We start from the raw sequence: 10510 nt of genomic DNA, 5'->3' as shown, positions 1-10510 counted from the left end.
AACGACGGAGAACTTTAATCCCTACCTTCTGTCGGATAATTATAGATATGATTCAAATCTGATCAAAGTGACTGTGGATATTCACCATTTATGACTTATTTCTGGATCATATTGGGATTGGGACCACTTTGATGCTATCAGAATATGGAGTTAAGATATTTTTCTGATACGACTGGTGCTGTATTTTGAATGCCACACACATCACATTTCTGGCATGAGCATATCACATGATACTACCAAAATGTCTCACCCCATATATGTTAATATCTGGAAAGCATTATACGTGTGGTATCCATGGCAGGAAACTTTGAGATATGACTAATAGCTGTGTTTTGGATATTCCAGGATATGATTCAAATCTGATCAAAATTACTATATTCCCTGGTTTTAACTGACGTTTGGATTATATCTCCGGGCTAGAAGCACTTTGATACTGTTAAAATGTGGAGTTAATGTACTGTTTGAATGGCTTGCAGTCCTATTATGAGCCACACATAGCATTTCTTTTGTAAATATACTTCATATTAGGTCAGTCTTAATGTTCATAACCAGAAAGTATCATACAGAAGGAAACTTTATGACTAACAGATATATGTAGGATTCTCAAAAATATAATTACAACCTGATGAAAATTACTGAGGTTGCTCACTGTGTATGACTCATATCCTAATCAATAGCTATTTGAAGCACACAAAAAACGAATTTCTTGTAAATTACTTACATATCTTGATTCATATATGTAAATGTCTATTGAGAAGAGGATGCTTTCATATATGACTAATAACCTTGTAGTGAATATTCCATGATATGATTAAATGCTTTCATTCCCTGCTATCAGTCTGGATTGAGACCACTTTTAGAATCTAAAGCCTATTTACTCCTGAACTGTATGATAGTAACAGTAAGATTTACATTTTGTGTCAGTTACAAGGAGACTTGACAGATTATGATCATGTGTCTGATATAAAATGTTCAATTATTAAAATCCTTTAAATTACACCTATTCATTCTCCCTCATTGAAAAATACATAATCTATGAATATGCAATTTTTTTCAATTTCAAAAGTTTAAAAAATACTTAGAATAATGGCAGAACAGTAGAAGAACAATAATAAGTAAAAAACTGAGAATAAAAGCAGAACAATAACAATAATAACAAGCTGTAAAACTTCAGCTGCAACCATCCTGTCTTCCTCGCTCTCTGGAACACAGTATTCGTCCTTATTCCTGCATGGATGCAGAAGCTATTCTTTTAGAATACCGTCCTGGCGTAACATGGTGACGGATGGAGCGGAGATTCAGTCCTTCCCATCCAGCACCTTCTGGCAGGACATTACAATCCTTATCAGCCATGGTGCCCACCATTTCGGTGAACATTCGTACAGAGCTTTGTCCCCATCACTCTCATCACTCATGAGACTGGCATCTGCTCCCTTCATGTCGTCACATCCAAGAAGCTTTTCCCCCACCTATTCAAAGACAGAAAGAAAAAAAGAGTTGTGAGCTGGTAGCAGTGGTCAAATGATTATTTCATACTGGCTTTGAAATGTTAACTCCCCAGCATTAGCCAAAAGACAATATGGGGGACATGATCCACAGTTCTTGTCCCATGCACAACTTAGTTCAGCCATACCTAATGTGATGGAGTTGCAAGTGCAAAAAGTGAATTTATAGGAAAAATATTCAACTTTGAAAAAATTGCTAATTTAATTTTCAAACTGTATTGAATGTGCTGATGCACCACATAATCTTTTTTGGCTGAACTGAGTGACCCAAACACTCAGGCTTGTAAGGAGTTTTGGCCTCTGAATGACCTCCTTATTGCCCTCAGAGTCTATCCTTGACTGGTTCTTGATATTCTCATATGCCCTGTTGCAGGCTTCTGGAAATAGATAATAAAACAAATGGAACAAATTATCAGTAATAGTAGAGTGTTTTCATCAAATCAGTGAGAATTGAACTCCTAAGGCTTGGTACCAACGAAATAACAGTGAGAACAGTCCTGTCAGCCTGGGCAGAAAGAGAGAGAGTGAGAGAGGGGAACAGAGTGAGAGAGCAAGAGAGGGAGAAAAAAGAGTGAGAGGGAGATCAGAGAGAAGACAGCACAGAGAGAGAGAGAGAGGAAGCAAAGGGAGAGAGATTCCCTCAACAACTTAAAATTGGCTCTGTTCACACAATATAAATTTATTAGTGATCTTGCCAGTACAAGATCTGCATTTCTTTCTCTCTCTGTGGACAGCAGATTGTAGGGTTATAATAATAATAATAATAATTATAACTTTATTTATATAGCAAACAGAACACTCGCTAATTAGCTGAAAGCCATAAAAAATAAGCACATTATAAAAACACAAATAAAGTAAAATGATGCTATAAAATATAATAAGATCATTGACAAGCAACTTTAAACAAGTGGGTTTTTAACAGTGATTTAAAAGTTGAGACAGAGTTGGCAGCCCTGATCTCCTCAGGCAGGTCATTCCAAAGTTTAGGAGCCCTGACTGCAAAGGCTCTGTCCCCTTTGTGTATCAATCTGGACCTTGGAACAAGAAGCGATGCCTCCGATGATCTCAGGGAGCGGGAAGGGACATAAGGCAATAAGAGATCTGATAGATAGCTTTGGGTGAGGCCTCTCAGGGCTTTGTAAGTAATCAATAAAACCTTTTAAAATCTATTCCAAAAAGCAACAGATAGCCAGTGAAGGGAAGCCAGGATTGGTGAAATGATCGAGTTAAAATTCTGGCAGCAGAGTTTTGGATGAGCTGGAAGCAAGAGAGAGATTTTTTTGCTGATGCCAGAGAGCAGGGAATTACAGTAGTCCAATTGAGTGGTTATAAAAGCGTGAATGACAGTTTCCAGATCTTTGGCAGAAAGAAATGGTCTAATCCTCGAATTCTTTCTGATAAAAGAAGGATTGAACCATTGAATTAACATGTTTATCTAGGGTGAGGTTTTGATCAAAAATGACACCGAGGTTTCTGCAATGCTGAGTTATTGAATGGGATAGTGAACCAAGACTGTTACAAAGTTGGTTGTTTGCACTATATGATTAATATCTCTGTCTTATCAGCGTTTAACTGCAGAAAGTTTTGAGACATCCACACATGGATGTCATTCAGACAATTAAGCAGGTTGGCATTCGTCTGATAGTTGTTTTCAGGGTCACAATTTAGATAGATCTGAGTATTGTCTGCATAAAAATGAAAACTGATATTATGTCTGTATATGAGGTATCCTAGAGGGAGCATATAAATGGATTGGACCTAGCACTGAGTCTTGGGGCACCCCTCAGTGAAAACCTGTTGTAGCTGACCTAGAATCAGCGATACCAATGCAGAAGTGTCTGTCCTTTAGGTAGGACCTGAACCATTTCAGAGGAGTGCCACTGGTAACAACCCAGTTTTGAAGACAGTCCAAGAGAATATCATGGTCAGTGGTATTGAATGCTGCACTTAGGTCCAGGAGAATAAGAATGGGTTTATGGCCAGCAACAGCTAACAGCAATAAGTCATTAACGACTTTGAGAAGAGTGGTTTCAGCACCATGTTTTTTTCTAAAACCAGATTGGTATTTCTCAAAACTACTATTTTAAAGAAGAAGAAAAAGAATAAAAGAATAAAAGCAAGCAGTTGATCTGTTATAATCTTTTCTAAAACCTTAGCTAAAAATGAGAACTTAGAAATAGGCCTCAAACTGTTAAGATCAGAAGGACAAAATGTTTCCCCAAGGCCCCACACCCCCGCTCATAACGCTTACTTCTCATGAGCTGCATACCATTGCCCTGATGACAGTTTTCCTTACTTCCTCATTATGCAGTGTCCAGAACCTGGAAGCATAAGCATTTGTAATATTGGTAATAAATCAGATCACTCCATTAATATAACTGAAAATCATTTAATCAAATATATTAATTTTTATACCACAATGCAAAGGTTTTATCAAAAATATTGCTTATGTGCTGACAGGAAATCACAGTGACATACTGTGGGATAAAATAGACTATCAAATAGAAAGTTGAAAATTTAACTAAAAGAAACACAGTGTGTGCCATAACAAATGTATGTGATAATCTATTATAGATTATGTGGATTTTCCACTGAAGCTGTTCCCCCAGGCTTCTGTGAATTTGACAGACCAGAGTCTGCAAAGGGCATTCATTCAGTGAAACATTTAACATTTAATAATAAAAGAGAATTTAGTTTGGAACTCCTAAACTAAAATATTATTATTATCATTATTAATAGTAAGTATAAATGATATCAAAATTTGCAAAATTAACTACACATTCTTAATTCCTTGTCACATCTATTCCACAATTTAACCCCTTTGATAGATATACACCTATTGTTTTATATTTGTCCTTACCCTTGTTTCCAGTAATAATGGCAGTGGTTGTAACAAGAGGAAGATGATACAGAAAAACAACACACATAAAACAATGAGGTTAAAAATCAACAACAAAAATGGATGGTGTAAATATGTAGTGAAATGTGCATTACTAAAACATGGCTGTACAATTACTGAAAGAGAGGAAGTAAACCAAAACAGTCAAAAATAGCGCCAACTACTGCCCCAAAAACATTTTAAAAATTGAGTGTGATTTGAGATTCAGCTGGTGAAAAAAGTGGAACATTTACAAAGAGGCTAATAGGATACCAAACCAGATAACAAAAGAGTTAATTTTGGACATTATCTTCACCATGTGGTCACAAAAGCCACTCCAAATCAGTGATAATGATAATGAATTAATTAGGAGTAATCCAGAACTAAACTGACATTTAGGCAATATGTTTAGTTATTCACTTCCTTATTTTTAAGATGACTGATGTGTGTTTTACTTCAGATTTCTGTATAAGAACCAGCTAGACTTATTACAGTGAGGATATTACACTTGCCTTGTGAGGGACAAGCTTTCAGTGTCTTATGGCAACAAAACTTCAGACACAAATATGATTATCAGTTGATCATACAGACTCATACTGGCCAAACTTACCAACAGCTCAAAGGGAATCTTTGTGATGCCTGTGCTGCTGCTTCCACCACATGCATCAACCTTCTCAATTACCTCTTCGACCTTTTTGTTGATTGATTTCATTGATGATTGATTGATTCAATTGATCCACTTTCTGAGTAAGAAGATGGATTTCCCTAAAAGGGGGAGCAGTACACAAGTTACTTGTCCGAGTTACATTTTACAAAATAGTTAAATAAAAATATATTTACAATCAGAAAACTACAGTTACTACAGGTACATATGTAGACAGATAAATCATGTCATGGGCATAAAAATGGTATTAATAGGAACTTTATAACCTCCCAAAAGTTCCCATCTTGAAGAATGTATTACTATAGTGTTGGAATGCAGCCATTATGTCTCAAACAACTTTATTAATTCATTTTCAGTCCATTATGTTTACTGCCACCGTAAAGAAACACATTTTTTATTCAAGTACAACCTCTTTTCTCCAATGTCATTTATCAGACTTGTTAAAGCTGCTACCAGCTATGTGTGATAGGCAAAAACTGAGACTACAGTAATTCAGTTTTCTGGTATTTCAGTTGGCTAAGCAGCTGACAGAAAGAATAGGCTTTTAGGGAGGAGCCAGAGAATTCAGCTGAACCAAACTGTCAAATCCAAGCAGATTTAAATTAGCTTTAGCTAGATTATAGCAAAGGGCAGTTTCTATATTTCTATTGTTGGAAAAATAACCTGTATCAACATTATATGCCAATATAAACCTATGTGATTATTTTGTACTGCACAAAAAAGTGGAGTTACTCTTTTACATTTTTATAGATGTTAAATAGGAAAAAATAGCATATGGGATTGGTATATTATTTTACTCAATGATATGTATGGTATAATGTATCAGAAATGCAACTGAACTGCCTATCACTTCTGCTAAACTACAGCAAGCACTTTATTTAAATAAAGCCAAACCAAAATGCTCAATCCTAACCAATCATGAACTCCAATGACAGCAAACATAAGGAGAATTTAGGTTTATGTTGTCTTGAATAGCAAGACCAGTTTTGCACCAAGACAATAAAATCATCATCCTCATACACTACATGATGTTAACATTATCATGAGAGAGGACAAACACAACACCTTGCTTTGCTTGGTCTGACACACGCACACACACACACATACGATCCCACTATCTTTCCCTCTCTCAGAGTTCATTCCTCCAATCTCCTGTCTTTATCCATTTAGTAAAGCAACCTAAGCCTTAGAAGCTCTAGACACATTTCTGCTAATTTTATATTTGTTTTAACAGAGCTAAAAACAGCTAAGTTTGCCAAAATTAACATTGAGCATCTGTGAGGTTACACACAAGCTGGAGACTGCTAACGTTAGCATAAAATGACCTGCTCTTGCTAACGTTAGCTTAAAGTTTGTAAACCTTGGCCTAACCCAGTTGCTATTTATTTCAACATCGCAAACTTTTAAGTTATAGCTACAAACTCCTTAGAAGCAGCAGCAGGCAAGCAAAAACTCTAACATATGAATTTTATGTCTTCTAACAATAACTTACAAGTTAAAAAGTTATTGTAACATAGACCAACCATGTTCCTTACACAACAACGTTCCGTACGGATGACCTTTTACCACTGATCGCTGAATAAATACTTCCAGGTCCTGCATAAAATATCTATCTGTGTCATCTTCATTTCTCCCTCTTTCATCCCCAACCAAGACAGAGACCCCCTTGCCATTTGTTCCCGTATGATTTCTGTAAGTTTGCGAGGTGCGCTCACTATGTTTAAAAATGGGAACTGGGCAAGCTCCAGTCCAGACAGCAGCATGGGTGGGGAAATAACTAGAGCAGCGAAAACATACAATATGATTTATTTTACGTCTCTCACAGTACTACAGTCTGTATGAAACTAATATTATGTTATTAACAAATTGTTAAGTATATTAAGTTTTGTTAAATAAATGCTTTGAAATGGGTAGTTTTTAATGTCACTTCTGGGCGATGACCGCTTGGCACCACTCTCTGACTGACAATGAGACAAGCAGCAGTGAAGCAGCAAGTCTGTCAACACAGATGCTGTCTGCATGTCATCCTGCACACAGTGATGATGTTAACATCACAGCACAGCAGTGTTATTTATCAAGGGTCAATTAATGTTAACTTAAGTTAACTGAATATTTTAACATTTTAAATTTTCATTCTTTAACAGATGAAACATTAATTAATTATTGTAACTTAAATAACTTGTGTGGATTGATTGTGATGTTATTTCAAAGACAAATTTGCACAAAAAGTATTTAAATTTTAAACATACATAACAAACTGTAAACTGTTAAACACAATGTTAAGATATGACTTTAAGTTACACAGATTTAATAAGATTTAATTTATCAAATGATTTTTTTATGATATATTTGTATTCACAGTTTTAAGTTAATAAATTTCATATAAAATGTTTATAAATTAATGATTTTAGTGAAGTACATGAAGCTGACAAACATTTTTATATAACTTAAGTAACTTAACATTACATGATAAATATATATTAAAAATGATTTACATAACTGATTAAACAGCACCATGATTACTAATATTAATTTATTTCTAAGGAAAGTGAGGAGTACACTAAGGAGATGCTAGAGAAAGCAGTTGAAGAAGTTACGGCAGGAGCAAGTTTGAGGGCAACATCCAAAAAAAATATTCCTCACAACACACTGCGGAACTACAAAAAAAAAAAAAAAAAAACGCACACAATCCTCATCCCTTTTCGGCCCTTACACCTGTGGAGGAAGATGCCCTCATCTCCATCATATTCTGGATGGAAGACCATGGTTTACCAGTGACTAGATCCCTTGTCAAAGTGCTGGTCACTGGGATCATCAAGGAGAATGGAAGAACTGAGAGGACAATCTGGAGAAGGGGCCAAGTGATGTCTGGTGGTCCAGGTTTAAAGCCCGCCATCCAGAACTTACCTCTCAAACTGCAGACTCCCTGGACAGAGCCAGAGGCCACTGAAGGCTTCTTTAAGATGTATGAGGCCCTCTATGTGAAGCACCATTTGGAGGACAAGCCCCATCTCATCTTTAACTGTGACGAGACTGGATTTGGGGGACAAGTCTCAGTCCAGAGAGAAAGTCCTGTGCCAGACTGGGAGAAAGCATGTGTACCAGCAGCAGCATACAACCAAAGAGCACATCAAGGTGTACTGCTGTGTGAGAGCAGCCGGGGAAAGCATTCCACCTTTCATCATTTACCCCAACTGCCTCCCAAGCAACACCTATAGGCTGGATGGGCCCCCCAATGTCCAGGAGAAGGAGTACATGGACACGGAGCTCTTCCTCAAATGGTTATGCCACTTTCTGAATCATGCTCCTGAGGAGAGACCAGTCATGCACTGCAGAGAAAATAAAATTGAAATACTGTGCTTGCCGGCACATACAACACACATTCTTCAGCCCCTGGACACCGCTGTCTTCAACCCACTGAAAACTGCTTTCTCCACTGTGGCTTTCAAGATGGGTCTGGTGCGAAGGGATCTTGTGGTGGGGAAGAGGCATTTTTCACCACTTCTGAAACATGTATACCCCACTGCTTTCACTGCCCAAAATATCAAGGCTGGGTTCTGGAAGGATGGAAGTGATGCCACGCCATCCAGTGCTCTTGCCACTCTTACTCAACACATACAGCACTCCACCTACTGAAATAAACACCTCGGCCACTCCAACACCTTGCCACATCTGTAAGAACAACTAACAACTGTAAGTTAGTTGTGAGTTAGCCAGCATGCCTCATCAGCTATCAAGATGACCTGGTGATCAGAGCTCACGGTACCCTGCCGAGAACAGCCTTATCTCAGCAAGTCCTTCTGAAATTTGCTACTGGCTCTGATGTCAATGTAGTGGTTAAATATGATATATAACTCTTTTTGGGTATGTCTGACAGGGAATCTTTGGTCTCAGAGTCTGAATCTGTTCTTTTTCCAAAGCAAAACGGTTTGGCTGAAGGCAAAGTTAAGGTTTAGAACTTTAACGTATATTTTTATTTAATTGTAACATTGTACTATACACAAGCACTTTAGCACCTAAACTCTTAGTTTCTTTTTAAGCCATCTTGTTCTCAATGTCAAATGTACAATTAAATGTCTCTTATGTTTTTCTGATGTTTTTTTGTGAACCAGTGGACTGTAGCACTGTGTGCCCAAGACAAATTTCTCTTTAGGGACAGTGATGTTTACTCTACTCTATTCTACTTTACTATACTAGAGTGCTTCCCTTGTACTTTTGACCAAATTGTTTGCATTAGTCCCTATTGTACAAACTTGTTATAATTGTTATTATTGTGCATCAAAACTAGTATTTAAACAATATTTTAATCAAGGGACATTTGAGGAAACCCGGGCCTTCATTGAGTGGCGGGCAGCCAATGAGAAACTTTTCACTGGCTGGCAAAATTCATCAAAATCTGGATGGGAGTGAGGATTGATTTTGAGTGCTTGTATCATTGCCTGTAAGTCTGGGGAAGGGTTGGAGCCAGATTTTGGCAGTCTCCATCCATAATGATTAATATCTTATTGAAGTGGCAGTGTGTCACTCTTTGTTGATGTTTTTGTTTTTCCCAGGGACTTTGTTACCACTTCTGGCCTGGCAATAACTGCCAAACAGGTCAAAAAGAAGTGGAACAATTTAAAAGAGAAATATAAGGTAATCTGTTTCTCTGCTTTGTATTGTATATAGAGAGAGCCTTCCTCAGATTCTTTAGACTTAGACTTTAGTTTGCCAGGCTATATATGAAACCTAACACAGACAACAACAAAGATGTGGTGGCTCTTGAAATTAAGTGTACTTTGGGATTGTGAATACAATCAAATATTCAGGTTCACAGTACTAATTTCAGGAGCTTAGGGACCCACAAACAGGCAAAGGGGTGGAGACCGGTAATGTGACTGCTGCCACCTGGCAGTGGTACAAACTTATGGATGCTGCACTCCAGGGGCAGCGCTCGATTAGTCCGCCCCGATTGTTGCAGCAAACCTGACTGCCACTACAGGTGGCATAGTCTGCACACCAGCCTCTGCCCCTTCTGCAGAAGAAGCCAGTGTCAGCTAGCCACGCAGGAAGAGGCCCATGGAGAGTCCGGCTCTTCTCCTCATCCTTGCGGTTGCCTGGGCCTGGGCCTTCCTCCTCCTCCTCTAAGATATCACCTGCTGCCACACAAATGTTGTGGAGGATGCAGTAGGCAGCAATCACCTTCAGGTTGAACTGAGGCCAGATGTCCAGGGCCCTCAAGAAGATGGAGCGCTAGCGCATTTTCAAGACCCCAAAGCTGTGCTCAATAATATTACTTGCCCTTGCATGATGTCTGTTGTACCAGGCTTCAATTTGGCCTGTTAATCAAAATTAATGTAGAAAATATATGGTGTATTTCAAAATGACCAAAGTAACAATTTGCTGTGTGTGTATGTGTTAAAGTGTTCTTACTTGCTACAGGCTGGCAGTATGGTGTCATAATAACAACAGGACACTGCAGGC

General features: G+C 37.9%; 1 long non-coding RNA gene across 1 annotated transcript; it reads right to left on the bottom strand.

The window, feature by feature from the left end:
• Window positions 1-989: 989 nt before the first annotated feature.
• On the bottom strand, window positions 990-7200 carry LOC137188725 (uncharacterized). Its single transcript, XR_010929489.1, has 3 exons — window positions 4994-7200; window positions 3757-3826; window positions 990-1469 (listed from the first exon to the last, which is right to left on the bottom strand). It is a non-coding gene; the product is annotated as an uncharacterized lncRNA (long non-coding RNA).
• Between the last annotated feature and the right edge of the window lie 3310 nt (window positions 7201-10510).

The sequence above is a fragment of the Thunnus thynnus genome, chromosome 9, assembly GCF_963924715.1.
Source record: "Thunnus thynnus chromosome 9, fThuThy2.1, whole genome shotgun sequence".
Lineage (NCBI taxonomy): Eukaryota > Metazoa > Chordata > Actinopteri > Scombriformes > Scombridae > Thunnus > Thunnus thynnus.
The sequence above is the reverse complement of the archived record's forward strand: the minus strand, read 5'-3'. Positions and strand labels throughout refer to the sequence as shown.